Source organism: Glycine soja, chromosome 10, assembly GCF_004193775.1.
Source record: "Glycine soja cultivar W05 chromosome 10, ASM419377v2, whole genome shotgun sequence".
Classification (NCBI taxonomy): domain Eukaryota; kingdom Viridiplantae; phylum Streptophyta; class Magnoliopsida; order Fabales; family Fabaceae; genus Glycine; species Glycine soja.
In genome coordinates this window covers 14730040-14739592 of record NC_041011.1, presented here as the reverse complement: position 1 = coordinate 14739592, position 9553 = coordinate 14730040, and the positions used below count along the sequence as shown (strand labels likewise).

General features: G+C 35.7%; 1 pseudogene; it reads left to right on the top strand.

Moving 5' to 3' along the window:
• The first annotated feature begins 3059 nt into the window (after positions 1 to 3059).
• Positions 3060 to 7576, top strand: LOC114371448 (annotated as a pseudogene).
• Positions 7577 to 9553: the final 1977 nt, after the last annotated feature.

The following is a 9553-nucleotide window of genomic DNA, read 5'->3' as shown; positions in this document are numbered from 1 at the left end:
TGTATATAATGAAAAGAAATAGTTTTTTATATATGTAAAGAAAATAGAAGGATTTGTGTGTGTAAATAATGTGTGAAAAGAAATTTTTGTGTATATGAACGACAAGTGTATGTAAAGAATGTATAAACTAGGGTGTGTGGAAAAATGAAAAAAGGAGATCTTTGAACATAAATAGGGTTTGTATATAGACCGTGTTGACATAAAGAGAAAGGGTTTTAATGCGTGTGTGCACAGAAAAAGTTCGTTATGTATAGGAATGTAGGTGTACAAAGGAAAGTTGTTCTCATAGAGGGCAATGGGGTTAGGGTAAAACACTTGCCTGTGTGAGTTTGTATACACTATGAGTGATTTATTCCCAGTTTCAACTTAACCTGATGTTTCCCCTAAATGTTCATTTAAAAGCTAAATGTTGACGTCCTGCCCTTCATTTACGGTTACAAGGAAGATTACCCTTGGCATAGGTATATTGCTTCTCTAAGATATGGTGCTCTCGTGAATGATTTATTTTTCTTTGCAAAAAGCATGTTTGCCTTTTTAGGTGGAAAAAAATCCGATAGACCATCGGTCCTGCAACAAATTTTATTCGGAGCCCCATGAATTGATTGTCATTCATGCATCCTCCACAAACGAGTCTGGAGCCCCGCGAATTGATTACCTAGCGTTGTTCGCCAATTCTCCATTCTCCACTTTTATTCGGAGCCTCATGAATTGATTGTCATTCATGCATCCTCCACCAACGAGTCTGGAGCCCCGCGAAATGATTGCCTAGCGCTGTTCGCCTATCCTCCATTCTCCACTTTTATTCGGAGCCCCATGAATTGATTTTCATTCATGCATCCTCCACCATCGAGTCTAGAGCCCCGCGAATTGATTTACTAGCGCTGTTCGCTTATCCTCCACCCTCGAAATCTTGCTCGGAGACCCGTGAATTGATTTCCTAGCGCTATTCATGCGTCCTCCACCATCAGGTGCGGAGCCTCCGGTGATTGGGAAATGTGGTTTTTGTTATTTTCCCGATCGTTTCCTTCGCCAACATGTGTATATATGTATATTATGTTATTGGTGTTTTTGTTGTTTGTGTTTTGTTTTGTGTTGTGCAGAAAAAAAAAAGAAGGAGAGACGGGAGTCATCATAGACTAATCACGGAAAGGGAAAAGACGGACGAAATCAGTGTTTTATCTTTGCTTTCCTCTTATCTCCGATAAAAGGTAAGTAAAGAGGGGCAACTGTCATACCCAAATTTCGTTCGGGGACTATTGCTTGATGGCATGCAACCTTTGATTGACCGCTTTGAAGTACTTGGCACCTTTTGTTGCACAATATGTGAAGTCCCGAGACGCGCCGGAAATCAAAAGGAAGCGTGGTTACGCCATCCGTGAAATTCTGTAATTTGACGGAAACCAACAGGAAGTATTGTTACGCAATCCGTGAGTTTCCGTAACTTTTTCGAAAGCTAAAATACATGATCCGTAAGGATCCGTAACCTTACAGAAAGAAAATAAGTGTCGTTACGAAATTCGTAAAGTTCCATAACGTTACGGAAAAAGAATCACCAAAAAAGTAAAGGGGGTGTATTTAGTAAAAAAAGGGTGTAAATAGCAACCAGGCCCACTTGGGCCTTCCAGATTCTTCCTCCAGAAGGCGGTTGCTTCTGGAGGAAGCAACCTGGCTCGCCTGGGCGAGCTGGGTGGCAAGCTCCTCCCCTATTTTGCTATAAATAGGGGGAGGAATGAAGAAGGAAGGGGTTCAGCCTTCTTGGCACTTCGTATTCTCTTGAAATTGCTGAGGAAAATTGTTTCCGTGAAGAAAATCCAAGCCGAGGCGCTTCCGTAACATTTGCGTAACGTTTCCGTGGGTAATTACGTGAAGAATTTCAACCGTTCTTCGACATTCATCGTTCGTTCTTCGTTTTTCTTCGGTCTTCAACCGGTAACTACCCCAAACCGAGCTTTTCAATTCATTCTATGTACCCGTGGTGGTCCCTATTTGTTTCGTGTACTTTTATTTCTCGTTTCATTTACTTTTCGTACCCTCTTTTGTCGTGCTTCAGTCATTTATTTAAGTCATTTCTTGCCTAATCAAAAAATAAAATAAATTTCCACCGATCATTTGATTTGTAATATCCGTTAATTTCTGTTAAAATGAAATCCGACCATTCGGTCGTGCTGTAACCACGTTGGAAATAAAAAAAGAGGTAAAATAATAATATAATAATAAAAAATACCTTTTAGTAAAATAAAGCAAAAAAAATCAATTGGACGTTTCTCTTTGGGATTTATCTTTCTTAATTGAATTGACTAATAACTAAAGTGAAACTAAGGCTAAAATCAACCCGCAAAGTCAAGCTCGTCCACAAAAAATCATTAAAAAAGGATTTGAAAGTTTATTATCTCAATTTTTCTTACCAAGTAAATGGATCATTTTTAAGGTCCAACGCCTTAAGATGATCACCTTCCAAGTAAAAAGAATCGCTTGATTCACCCTTAAAGAAGAACTACGTAGGTCTGATTTCCTCTTCGATGGAGGGTACGCAGGAGCAAGAGCCCCGCTTTTGTCGACCTCAAAAAATAAAAAGAAATAAAATTTAAGGTAACACAATTTCCACAATTCTAAAAAATAAGGCTGTTGTCCTTTGAGACAAACGTGAGAGGTGCTAATACCTTCCTCAAACGCAAATACAACTCCCGAACTTGGAATTTTCTTTTTGACCGGTTTCCTTCGGTTTTTCCGACGTTTTCCACAAATAAATGTTGGTGGCGACTCCACGCATCTTTCCTCCCTTGGAAAGAGCACCCGTGATCCTCGCCTCGCTCGCCCGCAAACGGGCATGTTGCGACAAAAACATTAGACCTACACTTCTTCTATATTACACTAATTCCTCAAACCCTATGTTGAAAGAACCAGCACAAGGACAAGGACAAGCGTAAATTATAATAGAAGCAGAGGAAATAAGGGGGGACACAGAGGATGGGATTTTTGTGCTTTTGTGGAAACTTAAGATACCACCTAAGGCAGCGGTATTTACATGGCGGCTTATCAAAGACCGCTTACCAATGAAGATGAATCTAAGAGGGAGACAAGTAGAGGTATGTGACCCAATGTGCCCGTTATGCAACAATTCGGAGGAGGTTGCAGCACACCTTTTCTTCAATTGCAGTAAGGTCCTCCCCTTATGGTGGGAGTCACTCTCATGGGTTAATTCAGTGGGTGCTTTCCCAAAAGAACAAAAAGATCATTTCATGCAGCACAGCGGAAGGAATGCTACACGAACAAAAGATATAAGATGGAGCTATTGGTGGATAGCCCTCACAAGGACCATATGGCAACATAGAAATAAGGTGGTCTTTGATAACCAAACTTTTAATGCAAGCAAGCTGATGGATGAAGCGCTTCTTCTAGTCTAGTCCTGGCTTAAAGCTATGGAGAAAGATTTCGATACACATTTTAATCAGTGGTCTTCCAATTTGACAGATGCCTTTGTGTAAGAAAGGGAGGGTACATGCTGAGACCTCTTCCAAGAATTGAATGGATCATACGTCTTGATCCTATATGTCACAAAGGGTCATTTAGAAGACCACGAAAATAACATGTTATGCAACCCCTTAAAATCGCATGTCAGCTATTTCCATTAGTAATTGTATGATATTGCGACAAAAGGACATAATAAAGATCATAGTAGAGGGCTCAAAAGAACAATTACATGCCATGAATAAAAAGGAAAAACGCATACATGTTTTCAGGCATCATACATGCTTGTCATTTGTGGAATTTGAAAAACATTTTTAAAACTATTATAATAAATATGAATTACTAGAAAAAATAAACAAACCTGCAAATAATTAAAGGAGTTCTTCCCAATGTGATTCTTTGGTGCCTGATTCAGCCAAAAAATAATAAAACTTTAGTCAATCAACCACATCTATGACAAAAATTTGCCTAATATGTACAAAATAATTTGTGCCAATCAACTTCATATTATAAAAAAATAAATTGCAAGGCATTTACTAAAGAAAGTAGTGAAGACAGAGTTCCAAGACTATTCAACCCCAGCTTAGATAATCTGTCGTAGACTACCCTAGTATGAATAGTTTTTTCCTAGAATTTTGGTTCCCAAATATCTCCAATTTCCACTTTTAATATATTCCTTGGTAAAATATTCAGCAACTGCTCCAAAATAGCATGGGACTAGTGGCTTTGGAAAAGGAAATAGTGACTCCAAATATTTTGTTTTTAAAAATCAGAAAGACCAAATAAAGAGAGAAAGGTTATGGAAGAATGCAACTGACAGAACAAGTATGACTAAAAGGAAAATTATCAAATATCCTGCAGCTTGGAAAGAGAAGCAAAAGAGATTCAAAGAAGCTACAAATACGACATAACTGTTCAATATCCTCTACAAAATCAAGAGTCCACTAAAAGAAACTGACAACAGCAACATTCAAACCCCCTATTTTATCCCCACCCATAACAAAAAAAAACTCCACCCAAGTAAATTGAAATAAGCTCATAACTGAGAAATGCAAACATAAGCAAGAGGAAAATCATGAATAATCCATCATATACAATCCACTTTCTTGCTTTATTTATTTTGACAGAAAGAAAATATTCATTTTTATAAAAGCAAAAGGCAGTTCTTCCAACAAAACCTATGGATCCTCAATGGCAATAACACTTGGTTGTCCTATGTTTAAAAACCCTGAGAAATGACAATGGGAAAAGTTTAATAACCTATAGGGGATAAATTATACAGCATAACTGAAAATAAAATTATTTCACAACCAACAATTTCATTTATTCATCCAGTAGCCTGTCTTGTAAAATTTTGCTTGTCATTCCAGTTAATGTCATGCTGTATTTGAATATATAATTGGATTTTAAGTTTTTTTGTCTTAATCACATGTATCTTCCACTTGAGACAATCTTTAATTTCCAACTCAGATGACCATTATTGACAGTAAAACTATCCCTTCAAGTATTTAAGACAACTATGTACTAGGATTCGAACAAAGTAATTGGATTTTAAGTTGAAGCAATATGTTTGACAATGTTTGCATTGTTGGATAAAATATTGAATTTTACTACTAACAAAACATAAATGATACATCACTTCAAAATTAGTTTTAACCAAGATTGATTTCAAAAAAACCATTTTATCCAAATCATTTTAAAACTTTTATTAATAAACATACAAACACGAGCAAGAATTTAATAACACTTTTCATATATTAAAGAAATTGGAATATTAGTGAAAATAACAGAGAGTAACAAGATGTTACTCCTACAAGACTGATGCTTTTGGTCTTTCTGCATTATTTTTAGTAGTGGAAAGTGGAAACTATATGATCTTAAGGTATATATGCCCTAAAGATCTCATAAGAATCCTTGTTAAGAAGGATCAAAGAACTGAAAGTGCTAATATCCTGCCAAGTTTAGTTGATTGCAGAGTTTTAAGAGTTGTTGTAATACTTTATTTTATATTGTTTTATCTTAATTTTAGGCACATGTAATTTTTGGTTTTAGATTTAAGATAACTATCTTAATCTTTCAAAAAAATTCCGATGACCCTAGTTATTGAACTTGTTTTGCTGTCTTTTTTGTTCTCTTTTATTTCTTACTTATCATGCAGCTGGTATATTACCTAGTTTCCTTGGTTCTTTTATTAGTCTTCTCAAGAGGAGGCTATAAAACAGAAGGATGTCCTGGCTACAGAAGTTTCCTCTCTTAGAGGAGAGTTACAACAAGTAAGAGATGAGCGAGACTGACAATTATCTCAAGTACAAACTTTAAGTTCTGAATTAGAGAAAGTTAAAGAATCTAGGAAGCACTCCTCCACTGAATTGGACAGCTTGACCTTAAAAGCCAATGATCTGGAGGTAGGTTTGTATACCCTATTTATTTTAATTAAATATCACACCATTCTGTTATTGTGGAGTCATGAGAGGATGAGCTTCCTTCCTCCAGGAAAAATGTTCTTTGAAAGATAATCAGATAAAGGCATTGGAAGAGCAACTAGCAACTGCAGAGAAGAAACTGCAGGTAATCAAGAATTTTTTTTAATAGTTGTATACTACTAGGTATAGAACCATTTGATATATTTGTTAGATAAAGAATGTGAAATTTTACCTAATTGCTTAATTCTTTAGTTGGTCCTTGACATATACATTATGATGATTATTTATCTTATTCATAGATTTTGTTCCTTGTTAGGTGTCTAATATATCTGCATACGAGACAAGGACAGAGTACAAAGGACAACAAAAATTTGTGAATGAGTAGCAAAGACGCTTAGCAGATGCAGAATATAAACTTATAGAAGAGGAGAGGCTGAGGAAAAAATTACATAATACCATTTTGGTAATTCCCTGAACCAAAACGTTGATAATAATAATTGACACCTTAATAATCTTCATATTAACAGGAGTTAAAAGGGAACATTCGTGTATTCTGTCGAGTGAGGCCTTTATTAGCTGATGAAAGTTGTAGCACAGAAGGCAAGATTTTCAGTTATCCAACCTGAATGGAAACTTCTGGATGAGCCATTGACCTAGCCCAAAATGGTATATTTGTTGTGATGATGTATTTTAAACAATTCTTATTTCATTTTCCTTGAATTAGATTGTGCTGTAAAAATATCAACTCATGTTGCTCTTGTTTTGTTCTTAGGCCAAAAACATTCTTTTACATTTGATAAAGTTTTTACACCAGAGGCATCACAAGAAGAAGTTTTTGTAGAAATTTCACAGCTTGTACCAAGTGCTCTTGATGGTTACAAGGTAATTTCAAAGTTCTTCTGTCATCTCTAAAGCACTATTCATTTAAAATCGTATATACATATGGATCAACCATTTAATGCACTATTACTAGTCAATTTTGGAAAAGCAGAATTCTAAAACCCTTTATTTTCTATACTCACTTTCATGTTGTATTGTATTTTTGCCCTTCTTTACCCTATTATTCTTTGGTTCTGACATATCAGTGTTGTGAGACAAATGTCTATCTGTTAGATTTGGTGTTGGATGTTGCCTTTCTAGCATGAATGTTTGTAAATCAATATATATACTATATACATTGATGTCTAATAATATGGTGATGTTTTTTCTTTTCCAGGTTTGCATCTTTGCCTGTGGTCAGACAGGGTCAGGGAAAACCTATACAATGATGGGAAGGCCTGTACATCTAGAGGAGAAGGGCTTGATACCTCGTTCATTAGAGCAAATATTTCAAACAAAACAGTCTCAACAACCTCAAGGCTGGAAATATGAAATGTAGGTAACAGAGTATTTTTCTTCTTAATTTTTCACCATTGCAATGTGTATAAAATTTTAAATATGACACAGAATTGCTGATAAGGTTTTCCTTGCAAAATTTACAGGTGTCAATGTTGGAAATATACAATGAAAGGATCCGTGATCTGATATCTACAACAACACGCATGGAAAATGGTACTCCTGGAAAACAATATACAATCAAACATGACGCAAATGGAAATACACAAGTTTCTGATCTCAAAGTAGTGGATGTTCATAGTGCTAAAGAGGTTGCATTTCTTTTAAATCAACCTGCAAATAGCAGGTAACTAATTTCTAGTGTTTATTCTATTGTCTTGTAAGGTGTAACAAACTAATTTCTAGTGTTTATTCTATTGTCTTGTAAGGTGTAACAAACTATTGCATCTTTTAGCTATATATGAAGGTGATGCTATGCTGTCCTAATTAAGGAGATAATAAATTTTACACTCTTCACAATTTTTCAAGTTGGACACAGAGGAAAATCGCATGCACTAATATAAGATGTCGTTGCCCATTCTCTATGGCTTTCTTTCCCTATTCCAAATTTCCAATAGTTTTTTTGGTCTAGATTAAAGTTATCATTCACTAAGACAATCTTATTGGAATCTAATAAAATGAGTACAAAACCAAATTTCCAATAGCTAACAAGCCACAGTTAACAATGACAGAATCAACATCCAGAATTATGGATCTATGTTGACACATCTATCATAAAAATACAATATCTATTTAAAATTAAAAATATATGAAGATTGGTTTTATTATTAGGAATTGCATACCATAATTTTAATATTATGCAGGCGTTGAAGAACAAAATAACATTATATCTATGAGTTGACAATTTGAACTAAACACAGGTATGAAATATGACAATACGAAAAAGTTTGAAGAGAGCCCATATAATAACAGCCTGGAACCAATAGAAACAGATGCAAAACTGTAATTCAGATTCAGAAGATACGCACCTTTTTGTACTTAGTTTCTATGAGTGACCTTTTCGTACTTAGTTCCAAATAGCAGCCTGCAGTTGATAGATGTATACTATAGTAACTTGTTTCACACAATTTATTTTTTTCAAAGGATGGTTATAACAATACATTTTTCCCGAGCAGAGTTTCCCCACGATAAGTGTGAACAACACTAGTACAGTAACATGAACAATGAGTGGAAAGGGATTGCAGCATGTTCGGAAATCACTTTCTCAATATCAACGTCTTAGAGCATGTTTGGAAATCAAATGGGATACCAATTGGGAAAGAGGGTTTTTAGTTTATGTAAAGGTACAACCACAAACAATTCAAATACTAACAATTAAACACAAAAGGGCACGATTTTCACTTATTTTGCTTCAAATCCTTTTTGCATATTGAATGATGACATTGTCAGGGCAAGTGAACAAGTCGATAATCACATATTCAAGCATTACCAAAGAACAACTCAAAAACCCTTAATACTATAACATATTGAACCATTACCAAAACAGAACTCAAAAACTTCGACATCCTTACCTTCAGGAACACTCGAAAGGTGGCAACGCCACTCAAAAAGGCATGACTTCGGCTACGTGGCGGTGGTGGGAGCAGCAGGTCCACTTCGGCTTCAGGTACTTCACGGCAGGAAACAAAACGTCAGGATGGTAACGGGATGGAGTTCACGGTGGGATGAAGTAGTTCAGGCAATAGCGGGGGCGCTAGGTTTTTGGAGGGTACAAGAGAGGGTGTTTACCGCGAGACTATATAAGCTACAAAATTTACGACGGTGTTTAATGACATCGACTTTGTATGTGACTATTTCTAGGATGGTGTACCTACAAGCACTGTCTTTGATGACTTCCATCAAAACTACAACGACGGGGTTATAGACAAATGTTGTTGTACAACAAACACGCCACATAAAAAAATTATATAATTACGTAAATGCCACCGTGTTGACAACTACGACGGGTTCTTCAACACCGACGTAGAATGTGCGTCGTCAAATCATATTTTTCTAGTAGTGTTAGTTCCTTTATTTTTTCATTGACACTTTTCCCTTCTTTTAAATGGGTGTCATTTTGAAGTGGCAAGCGTTGCTTTATCTACTTGTGTGTAGGAGTTATTTTCATAACATAGATGCATGTCTTAGCCCCATTTGCAGAACTGTTTGGATAGGGATTCAAACATTAAGAAGAAAGAAATAATCTTTAAAGGATCTTCAAAATTAATAACGGAGAACTCTCTACTTTGCCCTTGTACAGTTTAGTTGGTGCTATATTTTTGTTTTCA